The following is a 17,457-nucleotide window of genomic DNA, read 5'->3' on the forward strand; positions in this document are numbered from 1 at the left end:
CTGACACAAAATTTTCCTTCTTTTCCTGCCAAAATAATGCAATGAAAAGTAGAAACATAAATGAAACACATGCTAAAAGTAACAGGTCATGGGCCACATCCTAGAATTCCTATTAGTACCCAATAACTTCATAAAACTGGGAGCTGTGGTCATGGAGCACTTGGATAGGAGCTCACTGCAACCTACAGGAAGTCACAGACAGGATTTGGGGCTCCAGATTGGGGAAAAACGAGCACGAGGGGCCCACCATCAAGGAGACCATAATATGGGTCTCCACAGAAGCCAAAGGAAGAGGTTTGTGTCATGTCTGTCCTCACTGTGTAGTAGTTGAGGAGCTCCTGTTGGCTGGACACACACTCTGAGTTTTGGGAGTCTTGTTCCCCTGCCTGTACTCTGAGGGATGGATGGGGACCGTTTCCCCAGCTGCCCACCTCACTTTCCTGCTGAGGGACCTTCAGGGCTGGCTTGGAGCAGATCCAGGCTGTGTTTGTGCATGTGTGGCGTGGGAGGGAGATCAAGAGGAGAGGAGGGGAGGGAGTATGCACTTCCCAGGAGTCCACTATGCTACTCATGGATAGCCTTGCCTCTCCCAGCATGGACCAAGCCTTCTGCTGCCCAACCTGCCCATACCCTGGGCTTCATCCTAGAGAAACGAGCGTTTGTCTCGCAGGTCACTGAAGTTCATAAGCAGCTGTGACCAGATGACTTATGCCTACTTACAGGGCAAGAGGTTGGGAGTCCTGAGCACTCAGGACCCAGGCAGCTGAGGCACAGGCTAGGCTTACTGCTTTTTCTTGCTCTTCCCCAGCTGACTATTTTCTTTGTCATTATAGCTATTCCTTTTCCTTCTCATGTTTCTGATCTTTTTATTACATTGAAAATCTTTTACTCCATGGCAATTTCAGGACTTCTTCTGTTCAAAACTTGGTTTATCATTCAGTAATGAATTGTCAAGAGTTTATAGTTTTGTCTTAGCAGGGGCAGAGTATGCAAATGGTGTGTTGTACTAACATTTCAGAAAAGATTCAGTTACTAAAGGGAAGCTCTTGAAAGTCAAGTCTCTTGGAAGCTTATTCTGTTTGACACTAGTCAAAGGCAAAAATCCCAGTTAAAATAAAATGACAGTTGTTTATATAAGCAGATCCTAGTTACTTTAATTATTGCTTTTGGCAGGATCCTAGAAGTTTAATCTTTCTTAAATCCCACAGTAATGTCTGCTGGCTAAAGGATTTAGTTACCATGAAAAAATATTCAGCCACTACCTAACCTAAATGCAGCTATACACTAGGGCAATGTTACCCAAGATAGTTTCACTTGGATGAAATGGGAAGATTGTTCTCATTTACTAATTCAATTAGAAGCCTGAGGAACATGAGATACATATAAATCTAATTTCTTCAGCATAGCAATTTAAAAAGACTTTAGGTCTTTGAAGTTAAAAGATCTTATTTATATTTCCCGATGGAGGTCAGTCATTGCAGCACAATTTGTTCAGTCACCTTTCCTTGGGAAGCCAGTTTTATGAGAACAAAAAAAACCCCCTTCATAATACAGCTACAAGAGTGAAAACAGTCTGTCAGTTGGGAAGGAACTATCCCAGTGTGCATCAAAGAAGATTTCACTACAATTGCAGTTCCACACCTTCAACTTGTTCTTGAAAACATCAACCAAAGTATCAAGAAGCTGCAATGGGCTCTGCTTTCCAGGGCTGCTGAGCTGCCCCGTGGGTGCAGCTTCATGATGGAGTGGGTAAAGTCGTTCTTTGAGTAAAGTGCTATGCAAGTCAACTCCAACACCGATGGTCAAAACCAACACCAACGGTCAAAAGGAAATTCCTGCTCACTTCAGTGAGATTTCTTTAAAGCTCCAACCTGTTACTTTGAAAATCTATTTTGACTATAGAGTTAGCTGAAATATCTAATTAGTTAAGTTTTCTTGTACGAGGGATGACTGAAAGCTATCATTTGACAGTACCTTTTCTTGCACCCCTTCAGCACCATCAGGCCTTAACAACCTTTCCTGTTCTCCTGGCCTTGTGATTCAATACAGCCCCATTAATTTAAGAAAACCAGTGCTGTGACTCCTTTGGGTTGGGTGGTGAAAAAATTCCCTTTTGTTTTTTATTGCAACTCAAGGTGGACTAAATCTCTAGTCCTAGTTCTTATAACCCAATTAAAATACTTCATTGAGACTTTTAAGAAATAAAGATTATTTGTACATTTCTATGTTTTATTTCTATTAGAAGAATGTTTGGGGTTCGTAAAGATAATTGAAATGTGTAAAATGCAACTCAAGGCATAGTTTCACCTATTGTTAAAAGTTAAATGAAAATTTACATTGCACTTAAAAATATTATATCAAAATAAAATATGAGATAAAAAATCTAAATCTTTCTGGAAAGTTAAAAATCTTTCCAGTGAAAAATTTCACTGCTGGCAAGCCCCCATTTTTTCAGCTAAAGGTTTCAGTCAAAAAGAATCGATCAGGTCTAGTGGCCACACTATCAGAGTATCCAACCATTCAATCAGTGACTGCATGTGGCCAAGCCACATTCACATGACAATTCTGTTAGCAGATGGTCTGTATCCAGCTACGTTATGCTGAGATCATGTATCACCACCAAATAAGCATTTTATTAGTTTAATGTAAAGAAGGGTGACATCAGGAAAAAATAAACGGCTGCAAAATGTTTGATAGTGACCCTCCGTGAACAGCACTTCACTCCAAGAATGAGTTAACTCCCTCCCTCAGTATTACAGTGCTTTACATTCTTGGAGGAGTCCTTTTGCAGATAAGGTATAAAACTAATGTACTCATCACTTGTGATAACCGAGGATTGCTTGATAACATATCTTTTTATTAAAAAGGCAAAAAAATAGAGGAAAAAACCAACAGATTTCTTCTTAAAATAGGTTTCCAAGTTAAAAAATAAGTTTCCTTGGGAAAGATTATTTTAAAACAAAACAGTGGCTACCTATAGGTGTCTTCTAGAATGAGTAGGTGCAGTATATAGACAAAATATATATTGTTATGTATACAACACATGGTACATTTTGCAAAAGCAGTGATTTCACCCACATCAAAGAAAAATTAATGCTTGGATCAAAACATTAAGTGACTTATAGCTACTGATTTTTTTTTTACATTTTTCTGTCATCTAGCATTGTTTAAAACAGCCTATAAATATCCCTTTGTTCCAGTATGTGTTGCCTTAGTGGATGTTTTTGAATCATTTTAGTGAGCTCTGGCATAAAACACTAAAGAAGAATAAAGAAAATATATTCCACATACAGTTCTATAACAAGAGTCCATATGGTGTGTCAGAAATTATGTTGGAGATAGTGCTGACAGTCTCTATAAAAGAAAAGGAGAATGTGTATGGAGGCTAAATGGAATTAATAAAATGGACTAGGCTATTTCTTTCACGTTAAAAATTAAATCTAACTAATCTCAAAATGCCTTTTGGGTTATTGGAGATAGATCTCCTGACAGCTGCAGATGTAGTCACAGCAGTATTAGAAAGATAGAGATTTTTTCTTCCAAAGTTCAAGACCTGAGCACTGCCTAAAAGGGAGACATGCCTTCAAGCATTGAACTTTTGATATTTTTCTGACTTTAATGCATACCAACACTTGGAGTTCAAAGCATGGATTTAGTTACCCAAGGAAAAATAAATATTAATTTCAACTGTGATTACATAACAATGCACAATACAACATAACTTTTACTTGGGAAACCTTGAAAATGCCTGGCTGTTGTTTTGGTTTTCTTTTCTTTTTGGGTGAATATGGAGCAGGAAGAGAAAAGAGTGTTATTCACAGTCATCTCAAACTTTCCAGTTAGCAAACATTTCTGATATGTGTAAAAGTGGAGATCTGTAGCAACATGAATGCCTTAACATCAATATTACATGCTTCCACGCTGAGATAGATGGCTATCCACCCAGCAATCCAGACAAACAGCTGCCCATTTCATTTGGGGCCCTGTAGTGGTGCTCTGTGCAAGGCTGAAGCCAGAGGTGTCTTCTGGCTGGGTGGCAGGTTGGACCTCAGATTATTTTAGGAAAGTTTCAAGGCTGCCCTACATTTCAGTCAACACCAACTCTGCTATGATTGCAGCTGTACAACTACTTTCACCCAGCCGCAGCGCAGGTTGCTGGATTCGTTTTGTCTTTTCTTTCACCAGATCACTTTTCAGGTCAATCAAATCCCTGATCTAGTTCCCAGAGCAGCCACCTGAAAACTAGAGGTGGCACAAGGAAGGGTATCAGCCCTCCTCTTTTTAGTGGTCTTGCAGATTGTTGTTGAATTGACAAGGCTGCATAAGTAGAATCTAAAAGTAACTGTTTGTGCAAAAGGGGATTTGAGAAGATGCCGAGGACCAAGGATAGACCATTTCTTTCAAGAAAAAAGTCATATGAAGGGCTGCTATGTCTGACTGCAGCCATCAGGTATTTCTATAGAAAAGAAAAGAATATGTACTAAAATTTTAATATTCTCTACCCAGCCTGACCACCAAAAAAAGTTAGGCGTAGAGAAGGGTATTACAAGATAATGATGGCACTTTAATGCCAATCACATGCTTAAAATCTCTTTAACTTATGAGCAGCTTACAGTGTAGAGACAAATGTCACATCATTAATGTTGTATCTATAAATTGTCCTTTAACTCAGAAAGTTTTCCTTAGCTCAGACTACAAGAAATACATTCTTTTGTATTTTTAAGTTGAGCTTACAATACTTGATGCTTAGAAAGTGCAAAAAATCCAAGGCATTCTTTCTAGTGGTAACTGACGGAAAGTTTCCCAACAGGGGTGTGCTATTCAGCCTCCCTTCTGGACATGCAAATATTATTGAGAAGACTCAGAAGAGTGCAGTCTATTCTCCCAGAAGTACTAGACCCCGTATTATCCTTTTTTCTGTGGGTGCAAATCCTTTCCTTCAGAAGAAATCAATGAGAAAAGTTTACAAGTAACCTGAGATCAAATGGAGTCCTTATCTCATGTAAGAAATGTTCTCAGGTCCTGGATTACAGTCAAGTCTTGGCCTCACTGAATTGAATAGAAGTTTTATTGTTGATTTCAAGTGAACTAGTTAAAACGTAAAATTGTGTTAAGAAACAGTTACCATCTAAAATATGCTTAACATTTGACAGGGGAGTTTCAAGGGAACTTGCACATGAAGCAAACAGAGCTTGGCTTGCAGCTGGACCACTGACCCTGCTGGCCATATTTGCAGTAATAATTAGGTTCCTTTTTGCTTGTTTGGCGATGTAATGGGTCTTTGAAGTCTGTATTTCCTCCCTACATTTCTCTCCAAGTCACTAAAGACACAGGGCCCCACTCCAACCTTGCCTCCAGGTCTCTCACATAAGGCCATTGCTGCTGTGCCACACACTCCCCTTCTCGGGTTGTCAGCACCCACCTAGCAGAGCCCCTCAGGTCCCGGACGTGGCAGCCAAAAGCTGGCTGAGAGCCACTGGCTCTCTATTCTTCACACGGGTTCCGTTAATCTACTCTGGGGCTGGGCAAATAACCTCTCCTTGCCTCGGTTTCCTCACAAGTTAAAGGAGTATGCTAGTGTGTGCAGTAGTCCATGGAAAGACAGGTTGTGGGGAGAACGATGTTCTGCATCAGCACCTTGGAAGAGGACTCTGGCTTCAGCCATTGGCCCTCACCTAGCCAATTATGCACTGCAGTCAAAAAGCCAGTAAAAAAATATTTTCTTGCCCCAGAAAGAGACTATATTGTGCCCTGAAGAATATAACCTGATCTTCTTCTAACTCTTTCTCACACTGCAGAGTCTAACAACAAATGTTAAGCTTAAAAGAAATTTTTCTTGTTTATTTCCTATCTATTCTTGCTTATTATCTTATTATCTATATACCTATAATTATTTATTATTCTTGTTTATTACACTTTTAATCTCAAGTGGATTTAAACTCCAAAAAAGATAGGAGATTCATATTTTCTCAGATGAAAAACACTGAATGCAAAAGTAGGCATTTAAACCTTTTGTTGAAAACTCTTCCTAGCTATTTATGTGTACACATACATATAAACATACATGTGATTACAAGCAAATTTTATTCACACAGTTATGGGAAGACAGAAGTAAATACCTCTGGTCTTCACATGGCTGTCATATTTGTATTTTAATATATTTAACAGTTACAAATGTGTACAGCTTCTTATTAAAATCCAATTAGCTTTTCTGAATAGCCATACGTTTAGGTATATTTACTTTTCATGTTGCAAAAAGATATTGCACAGTATGGTATTAAAAAGAAAACATACATAAAATGGGATTATACTCCATCTCCATATTTCTTGCACTACACAATTATTCTTTCCACAGGTACTAGGCTTTGATAGTAATTTAAGGAACTTTTAATTTTTAATTCTTGAGGAATGAGACAAACTATAAACAGAAAGTTAAAAAAAATACTTTCCAAGTTATTTTCTAATTGTTTTTGAAAAATTACATGAAAACACTGTAACCTTAATGAATTCCTAGAACATGTTATTCATTATTGTTTTGAACCATAGCAGGGTGTTTGCCTCAGAATATATTCTCATTAAGTTCGTATCTTATTACAGCCCTGATGTTAAAGGAACGCTCTACATAATTTCAAGTAGCTGGAACAATGAGAGCTAAGTCTTTGCTTAGAGTTAAGAATGTAAGTGCTTTTTTGGACCAAAGCCACCATGTTTAACACTAAATCTGGTTTGCCAAGACTTCTTTCTGCCAAAACGCAAATTAGTAGAAACCAAAAAGTTTTGGTTTGGCAAAAAGAAATTAAAAAATGGTTGAGAAGAAGAAGAATTTCTAGTTAAAGTATGTCAGAGAGCATAGATTAGCTGGGGGAGTAGGTTTTACTCTGTTCGTAGAAGATACAGGTTGAAATTACTTTTCTGATTAGCTTGAAGCAAAGATTTTGTTTCAGCTCACTCTGAATTGAAAAAAAGCATGGGCTTTCAGTGTAGAATTTCTAAACTCCAAGTTTGGAATAAGTGCCCTTGCCAGTAGGCTGCAGAGCTTTCTCCCCCTCCCATGCTTTTCTTGAATTCATTCTGTGCTGATACAAATAGAGATTTCAAGACCCGTTTTCTGTGTGTGCGACAAGGAAATGCTCCCGATGCAGCTCTATCCAGCAATTTGCAAAGCCCAGTCCTCAGTGAGAACAGGGTCTCTAATAGGCAAACCACACAAGAAAACTTGCAATACTATGATAAGGTAAATACTTATAATATTACAGTATGTAAAATAAACTTATTGTTTATTAAGAAACTGCTTTTCTTCAACCTTTTTCTTCTACAGTGATAGACAGAGACCTGTCTGAAGAAGGCAAAGGAGATCACTGTGTGATTCCACAGGCCAGTCTAAAGCATATGTGGGACTTTCTAAATAATTTTGAAATAATTTCAGCTAAACTGATTTTAAAGTCAGCAAGTATAGGACCAGTCTGAAATATCTTTATCATACCAGGCCATAAAATCTTCAGCAAGATGTTTTCTTTGAAGGTCAGCTGTTTGAGCCTAAAAAATTTCAGTTAAAGTACTTTGGATACTACTTCAGGTCTCTATCCTCAGAGCAGACACATCTGGTGACAAGAATGCCAGTCTCACTGGCAGTGAATAAGATAAGGGAAGTTTGCAGTTCATTGAAAATGTTGAAAAAGATTGATTTAATCTATTTTGGATGTAAACCACATTAAAAATACAAAACCAGAAAACCCAGAACATTTTTTACAAACCAGAAAACCACTTTCAAGTGCTTCCACTCTTAGCCCATTTCTTGTTGAAATGGTTTCTGCAGTCAAGAAAATATTTCAGTAAAACCCAAGCAACCCCCTTACACAATTCAAGATTCAGGGTGTACTATAGTTCAAATCACTTAGCAGAACCAATTTAACAGTTTTGCAGGAGACAGATTGGAAGCTGCAGATCATATCGTTCTTTTCAGATGTGCTTTCTAGCTGGCCACTGATAACTCTAAAACATAGAACCTAATGATGATATTAAGAAAACCTATTTTACACAGTTATTTTTTACAAGAAGTTGGCATTTAGCAGTCATAAACAGCAGCAAAGCAATATTGTAGCTTGACACTGTTTTGGTTGTAGCGATGATGTGGTAGGAAGTGGGTGTCAAGTTCCCTTGGCAACAAATGGAGGATAAATGACACACTCTGAATCACCAATGAATCATTAACAGAGTTCTGCTTGTGATTTTTGGCTTTTATTTCCAGATTCTAAAATCATGATAGTTTTAAGATGATGGATGAAGGTGAACACTTCACAGCATTCACAGGTGTGTGGTAATGGTCAGATTGTTATTAGACCTCCTAACCCATGAAAACAGGAAGCTTTAACAACCAGCAACTACTATTTCTTTAAGATGATGTCATTTAAAGTTAAAGAGTGTCCAGATTCTTTGCAGAACAACAGAGAGGATGAGGGCAGAAGTAAGAACTCTCAGTGGCCAACAGCAGAACCACCACGTTCAGCACAGTTCAGGGAGGTCTGGATTTTGCTCACAAAGTTTACAAGAACTCACGCCCTGTAAGCACATGCTTTACTACACACTGTGCTGCAAAATGAACTACAGTATCTTTTACTGTGAATAAATATATGGATTTTGATAAGCAATCTAAATGAAGTGATAACATATGCTAATTTGAGCAACCGGGAGCTCCCTCAAGACATGATGCCACAAGTGAAAGTAAGAAAGAGCAGGCTGTTAAAGGGAACAAGATTATTTACTATGTGTGTATGTGCATGTGTGTATACATGTACATGCGCAGGTTCATTACATGCGTGTATAGTCATTACCATCAGTATTAGTGTTGAAATTGTTTTAAACAGAAGTAGCAAAAGCAATACTAAAGCTCAGACTGTCACTTTTGAATGGGTTTAATTACATAAATTAAAATATTTACTATAAAGATACACATAAACTTATTCTGCGTTGATTCTTAATTCCTGTGGGAGTTAATTTGTTAGGACCTGGACCAGCTGAAGGTCTAGGCTCTGGTGCCAGTTGGAACACGCCAGTTGGAATTGGACAGCGACCAGAAGCTTCACCCTCCACTGGTTTTGTCCGTTCAGTGCTATATGACAAACTGCACTCATTGGGCAGGCAAGACCCGAAAGAGTCTGGGAAAGTTTTAGTACAGCAAATGAAGAAATTTATCTTGCAGGTTTTCCATCTGAACACTTCTAGATGTGAATATTTACAGCAACATTTGGATATCTATTGCCAAAAACTGTACTGGCTGTAGTTTTATTTTCTGTTATTAAGTGATTGCATTGAATTAACAATAGTCCAGTAATATAATCTATCCAGGCCTCTGTGATGGTTGTTGCGTACATTACAACACTCCTGAGCTTGTAGAATAGTTGAGTTACAATAAGCAAATGACGCTGATAGACAAACGCTTCAGGATTATCTAGGGCTATGACATAGTGACAGTGTAATGGCTATGATGAAAATGAAGTGTGCCTTATAGACTCACAACATTATATGCTCTGTATTAACACTCACATTTCTACTGAGAGAAATCTCCACAGAAGAGAAACACCATGCTGCATGTTGGACTGATTTATCTTTTTTATCATCTAAGCTCTTATAACCCGTTTGTGAAATGTTTAACTCCGGTTAAAAGAAAATTAACAAATTCAAAACTAGTTCTGGCTGCCATCCCAGGGCACAATAAAGAGTAGGTTTAAATTAGTGCATAGGCTATTATCTTGGGAACACCGTCACCACTACTTTTCTTGACTTTTGACTTTCCTGGTGCCTGTTTTAAATTAAAGAAGCACATTCAACTGTGAAAGATCTTGTTGGGTCATTCCATAAGCTTTTCTTTCTAAGTTGAATTCAGTCATAAAATTTTACTTCCAGCAACAGCTTTCAAAGCAAGGACACAATGTTCTTAACTATTATTCTCTTCCTGTCTTATGAAATCATATGTACATTCTGCCAACTTGGAAATCAATGTTTTTAAGAAAATGAGAGGTAATTGATGTCTTTACTGGAGCTAAGTAGCTTCTTTTCCATACCTATTATATTGAATGGTGGTGAATTAATCTCTCTGCAGATCCAGAGGTGAAAATTGAAGCTAAAAGCTTCCAAAAATTTCTCCCATCTGTAAATGTGGACTTGAATGTTGAGGTTGTGCAGTCAAAAGCACAATGTAATCCACATCATGCCAGGTCATGCTGTTGTCAGTAGCAATTACTAAATATTAACATGAGAACATGATAAACTAGTGGCTCAATTAGACCAAGATTGACTCTGACCTTGACTTGATACAAGGTTCTTGTCCACTCTGATTTTTGTAGTATCAGACTTCAGAATAAAGCCTCCATAATCATAAGGAAAACTGAAGCCCATAATTCTCTATTGATGAAGCCCCCGACACCTCTACGCTTGAAATTACTGGACATAACTGCAGTTGCGTTGACTCGAAGGTTGAGCAAGGAAGGCTGACTATGGTCAGCTGACTATGTTTTCGCTGATTCCTGATATACACCTCAGCTCCTCAGCTACTGATCAGCTACTCAGCATAGCTTTATGTACATCATGGGCTTCAGACACCCTGGAGATTACACCAATGCAGCTTCATCAGGTGCTTTTCATGGACTGCTGAGTTTAGTTCTCCCAAATGCAGGTAATTCCTCCATGTGCTACAGTTACCTACCAAATCTTCACAGAGCAGAACCCTGATTAAAAAGTGAATGCCTGTTTATGCTGCAGCCTCCATCTCTATTTCTATCAGTAGCAGTATCCCAGGTGCTAATTTTGCCAAAGTATTTAAGGTCTAAGAATTGTTTCACATTGGCTGAGTCTCAGTAGAGGATAAATTTAGCCTTGTCAAAAGAAAACTAGGCCAGCTGACCCAAGAAGAGACTGATGTGTCTAGCATTTTTTTAGTTCCTTATACTCTCAGTAGAAGAGCTAGACATCTATCTAAAATTAACTGGAGAAGATTTCATAAATTGCCTGTGCATCCGAAGAGATGGAAGGCATCTATGGTAGATGGACCAGGTTTTCCTCTCCTGGTCTCCAAAGATGTCTCTCTCTGACTATTGATTGTACAGGAAATGAAGGGCCTGTGTTGGCGGACTCCCCTTTCCTGGGGCAAGGTAAATAAAACTATGGCAAGGCAGCACTAAAATAAGACTCTGAGTTAGGAGACTGATTCACCCTAAAGATTTTTGCTGAAGCTGCACACAGTTAGTGGGAGTGATTGGCACCATCTATTTCACTGTGCTGGCAGCCCATCTGAACAAAGTTGGGGAGTGCATGGTTGCCCCAATCTGTACCAAAGTAAAGTTTCACTGACTCTGGATCAATGGTGAGAAAAATTCTGTAAGTTTTGATGAACAAACCCAAACATATGTATTCAGCATTTACATGTTTTCAAATAAAGTAAGTGCTTATACTGACATTTAAATTTCACAAGTACAAAGTTTCTGCTTTTACAGACTAATCTGATCCATCTCTAAAACAGACATAGTCTTTCCTTTGTGACATTGTGCAATATTTTTTCTCTTTTTTTTGGCTTCTACTTCCTTAGTTAAGGAGCAAAATACAAAGTATACCTTGGGAGTTTAGGAAGTTATTAAGAAGAGAAACTTATTTAGAAAAGGAACTTCTTGTTTCTCAGATGTCAGACTCAGACAGAAGATGTCTCTTTTTTGTCTCTCCTTTTTTTTTTTTTCCAGCTACAACATACACTCTGGTTATTTGACTCATTATATTCCACTACACAAAGCACAACTGAACGTTGTCCTTTTGTTTATCTTCTTCAAACAAAGTCCTATGTCTGAATATACAGCCTTTTCCAGACAGATGTTTTTATTTTACAGTTGCAACCTCTACAGTTTCACCTGGCCAGATTCACCTTAGTCTTTCATCAGTGTCAAAGGTGGAGATCATTTGCTATGACTTCAAGGTTGTTATTCTTTCTCTTTGCAGGTGAGAGATAACAGATAAGCTATTATTGTCCCTGAGGGGAAATTATTTTCTCTTGTACTAGCAATGAGTCAGCAACATGTTATGATGTATGTGATCATCTCACTGCATGAATTTTCAGGCAACTGTAAGCAGGGTGTTAGCTTCTTTGCTGTGCATTATCTATTTCTTATTGAAGTATTGCATTCAGAGAATCCTTCTGGGTTGAAACAACAACATAAATAAAATAGTATGAGAAAACAAAAAGAATGGCTTTTATGCAGAGGAGGAAAAGTGTAATTCATTTTACTCAGGCTCTGTCATATCTTTACCTTCTAAATTTGTTTGTTTATAGATATAGGATGCATGTCTGCTGTGTGTTTGACTTCCATCACTTTTTTTTTATATTCTTGATACCTGGAACCACCTGTACCCAGAAGGGTCCCACGGAGGCATCACCATCCTGTTTTTTCCTCAGCTTCATTTTACACTTTGATTCTTACGCTCTTTGTTTCAACATCCTTCCATGCTCTTTTTTTTAATTTACTTTAGTCCTTTCTAGTCAATAAAGAAACTAACATGAAAGTTCTGCCTTCACACAGCTCACATATGTAATTATTTTACCACTTCCTCTACCTTGGGTCTTCCCTTTCTATTTGCTTGATAAGCTTTACAGGAAACCTATGTCTCTATTTGTATAGATGCTAGACAGAATGATGCAGGGCTTCGTTCTTTATTGGCCCTCAGACACTACCAAATAGTATCATAATATATGTTCTTAAATTAAGACCTATACTTTGATGACAGAGAAACTCACCTGCAGGAAGAATTTCTTTCTTCTTTCTGCTTTCTACTTTCCTCCCAGGTCAACATGCAAACTTTTAAACTAAGATTCTTCATCTGAAACCATGGAGTTACATGTTTCACAGGCTGATCCTTAAACCCTCATTTTGAAGCTGTTTTACTTTGTCTAGTTAATGATCAGCTGAGAGTCGGGCACGCAGTGTAATTACACCAGCATGTCAAAGTACTGCACATCAGCAGAGGCAAAGCAGATCTTTGTAGGAGAGCCTTTAGCCTGTGACATGCATAAGGGAAAGCAACCTGGGGTAATTCTGTCAATGTTATATTGAACTTGCAAGTATTTACTCTCACCTTTTAAATGCTTGATGATAGTAGATTCTGATTTTTTGGGGGGGAAGGCTGTTTTAGACCACTCATGTAATAAACCAGAGCAGTGGTCATCGGCCTTATCTTCATTTTTTAACATTATTCACTGAATAAAGAAGGCAAATATGTTTAGCCAACACTTTTTGAAGTATCCTTATGTTTTGAAAAGTTGTGAATGTAATAAATCAACTCAGATGTCTGAGACAACTGTATTTCACATACCTGCCACCGGATTTATCAGGGAAATAGCTAATAAGGGTTAGTTTTGTATAGTGAATGTAGCCATTGAACTACCCTTACTGTTACTGCACCACTCCAGTGAGCCTTTAAAAAAACTGTAGGGCATACTGGCAACAGTGGGAGGTTAGGGTGTAAGAAGAGAGACTGGGAAAGGAGAGGTGGCTGGAAGAAGAGCTGGGGGAAGGGTGGAGGTGATCTCTGAGAAGTCACCTGTTGATTACACTGTGCAGACGTTATGTTGCCTGGCACTCTAAAATTAAAAGAAATGATGGAGGAAAAAAAAGTGGAGGAATGGCATTTCCTTCAATCCTATAAAACAGAATAAGCACAGTTATTAAGGCCATCCTTTAATCTGAGTTATTTCAATGTGAACAGAATTACCTGTGTTGACTGGTTGTCTCTGGAGTGAAAGAGCACAAAGGCAATAAAAAGTTGGGCAGCAGCTGGGCCCGCTTGGTGCCTGCACTGAGCTGTCAGCGGGAACACCCTGGGCTTCACCAGGAGCTCCGCTGAAAGTCTCAGACTGGTTTGCATAGTGAAACGGTAACTTTCGGTTTCTGCTAATTCTCTCTTTACCTACCTGCTACCTCAGGTTCCCTTCTGAGATGTGAACGAAAACAGAGGAACTGGAAAGACTTTTCTTAAGTCAGAGGGGTTTGGGGGTTTGTTGGCGGGGGGAGATTAAGTTAAAACAATGTCACCTCTTACTGACAGACTGTCACTGATGACAATTTAGAAATATCTGGAAATAATTTTTTTTTTTCATTCCTCCCCGAGGCACTGTGCACTTGTGTCCCTTGGATACATTTGTAAAGCTTGTTGTCTTTTGTTATCAGTTCCCATTCTTTATATTTCCCCTTCAGGGAAGAAAACTTCAAGTGAGGAGTCAGTCTCAAAACAACAGAAACAAAAAGCAGGTGGGCTACTTATTTTAGATAAAAGGATATATTATTGAAAGTAATTTGGTTTGTCTGTTTCTGTTGCTCATGTCAGACCTATTTAGTTCACCTGCAGGAGTAATCTGACTTCAGTTATTTCCACACTTTGGGCTGAAATTCTATCAAAAGACAAAAGCACAGATGTGTCTACTACAACTTGCACCTCAAAGTTTGTAATAGGCTCAATAAAGCAGTGTGTGGATGTGTTCAGCTTTCAAACAGTAAATGTTTATCTCTTTGAGGACAAATGTTTCAAATTTTCTTCCTAAATTAGGAAGAGTATATTTACAAAATAGCTAATTAAAACAAAATATACTCATAAAGCTTCCTTTTAAGGATGAGGATTGATTACTTCTGTTCTGGAAGATTGTAAACATATGTTCATTATTTTTGGGTTCTTATTCCCAAACATTTTGCTATTTTTTTACCTTCAGTGGAAACATTCTCCTTTAATGTAAAATACAGACTGTTACTTTCTCATCGCAATACCTTAAATATATGACCTGATCAATGACTTATTGCAAATAGTATTCATGTCACTAAGAAACACATTTCTGTGATGTTTTCTTTAGTCATGTGTGCACAGAGCTTCCTCTGTGCACAGAATCTCCTGCTTCTCATCATTCTGGAGACTCTGCAGACAAATTACCTGCCTTTCATCTTTCCGCTAGAGGCGGGGAAAAAGATTACTAGAGGAAAAAAAAAGGCTTAGTAAGAATATTTGTGTAATAGAGTTGGAATGTGAGACAAAGATAACAATTTCAGAAAGAAAGACTTTTAAAAGAGCAGAATGGAAAAGGAAGACAGAAGATAAGTTATGCCTTCTTTTACATTTACCTTTAAACTTTCTCCCCTACTTTATAAAATTCTTTTGTTTTAATTTAATAAAATGTACCACTTATTACACGTGCATTTATTAAATGTGCTGTTGTTACTATTAACCTTTTGATGGATGAACAAGTCTTAGGGAAGAATTTTAATTTGGCTGGAGAAGAAGGAAGGGAACATACTAATCCGTTTTTCCTTTCTTTTGAAGCAATGTTAGGAAGTAATGCTCTAGTAAATTAGAGAAGTGTGAAAATATGGCATAGGATCTAGTTCCTCTTCCTTGATACAAGCAGGACTAGCCTTCTTATCAGACATGATTATACAAGGAATTTCATAACAAAGTAGAGCAGAATCTGCCTGAATGATGCGCAAAAGAAGATTTGGGAACTTTAATTTTACTTCATCCATTTTGGGGACTGCCAGACCTTGAATATGATGTTCTTAGACTAAAAGTTTCAGAGTGTTTTAGAATTTTCAGATCTTCCCCCCCCAAACATTTTCAGGACTTCAGAACAGTTGCTCACAGTGGCTGTCCTGGAGAGAGAGAGAGAGACACCGATCTCTTCAGCATTCCTGTGGGTGGAAAGCTGCTTCATTAGTCTTGCAGGAAAATCTGAGAAGTTTGATATGCTCAAGTGCGCAGTGAAGTCTGATGGAGGTTGATACTGCCGTAGGAAGTGGGTAGTACTGGCCACTTCAAACTGGAGAGAGTTGAACCTGAGGTCCAGTATCTGTGTCCTAGCCACAAGGCTGAGCAGTAGCCTGAGTGAGATGCCAGTCTGGCGGTTGAAGCTGATCCATCTGTGCCGCCGAGAACGGAGGTGTCATGGGGTAAAAAGGAAAGCAAGTGAAAGAGAGTCTAGTCTAGCGGTTGGAGTATCCTGCTAAGGGACACAACCAAAATACCATGGCCAGGATTATGCATGCATTTCTATTAGGTCATCACTGAATAAAATCAAAACCAGTCCTGGAAGTAGGGGCTACAACCCCAACCTTTTGTTGAAGCGATATCAGAAATAAGCATATGAATTAGAATGATTTCCATCACTATTGGTTTCTTTACAACTGTGTTATTTGAAATCTTAAACAAATGCAATAAACGTATGTAAATATACATACAAACATGCATGTATATAAAAGTAGTAATTTTCTAACCAGTATCACCTGCTAAACCATTAAGTCTTCATTGGATAAAACAGGAGACAGCCTAATCGCTCTGTGCTTTATATTGCTGTGACTACTCCAAGTTTTCTTGATAAAACACTTGCCAGAAACCTGTGGTTTGCTTATATCTCAGAACAATATTGTTAGTTACTTGTATTATTTGGTGATGTTTCATTTTGACTGTCAGATTCCAGAATCCCTTACTTCTGTGATTCATTCTTACTAAAAGAAATCATCACCCTCCTCCAAAGTTGCTTAAAATCACTTGCCTGAATTATTAAGAAATGCAGTTCCACAATATTACACTTCCCAAATTCTCTTTCTTCAAATACTATGTCCTGAAGTTCCTTTAATGCTGTTTCCAGAAAGTGACTCATGATTCTTTATTAATTATGAAAGATGTTAACTTAATGACTGCACTAAAAATGTGTTTTTCTCTTCTCACCATAGCTTGAAGGAAATATCATTGCCAAGGCACTATCTCTGACACTGATCTCACACTAGTAGTGTACATGTAACCTTTTCATGATTGATTCTTTAAAGCCTGGCCAAATGGGTTTTTTTAACATGTAAATGCAGACCTGATTTCATTTTCAATAGACTACATCTTTAATTGCATGAATAATTGCAGGCATTTAAGGTTAAATATTAATTTCATTAAAAATGAAGACAAAAACTCTGACTGTAGGGTGGCCAGCATTTTGCTCTGTTCATGCATACATTTATTGCTGATATGGCACATTGGGATTTTTATTATTATTCTTTTTTGCATTGTAATAATCTGAATGATACTACATTGGAAGTAACCTGCTTTTGTGAGTTTGATGGATAGGTGACCCCAGCATCAGGAAGTAAATGGGAATATCCCAGTGTTAGCTTCAGATACGTTCTCCTGGTATCATCAAGGGCATGTCTGGAGAAAAATCTTGTGTTTGTATAGAGATGGTAAGTGGAGCAGTTCATATTCCTAGTTATGTTGTGCCCTCTGGCAAGCCTGCCAGGAGAGTGCTGTGCTTGTTTTGTGAAGAGAAACCTCCTCCACATTCCAGCTTCAGCATATCTATTGTTTTCAGATATAAACAGATGTGTTCCTTACCTAAGGGAAGCTCTCAAAAATATGGAAGTAAAACAGAAGAAACTGATGTGAAACCACAACAGT

The sequence above is a fragment of the Mycteria americana genome, chromosome 2 (assembly GCF_035582795.1).
Source record: "Mycteria americana isolate JAX WOST 10 ecotype Jacksonville Zoo and Gardens chromosome 2, USCA_MyAme_1.0, whole genome shotgun sequence".
Lineage (NCBI taxonomy): Eukaryota > Metazoa > Chordata > Aves > Ciconiiformes > Ciconiidae > Mycteria > Mycteria americana.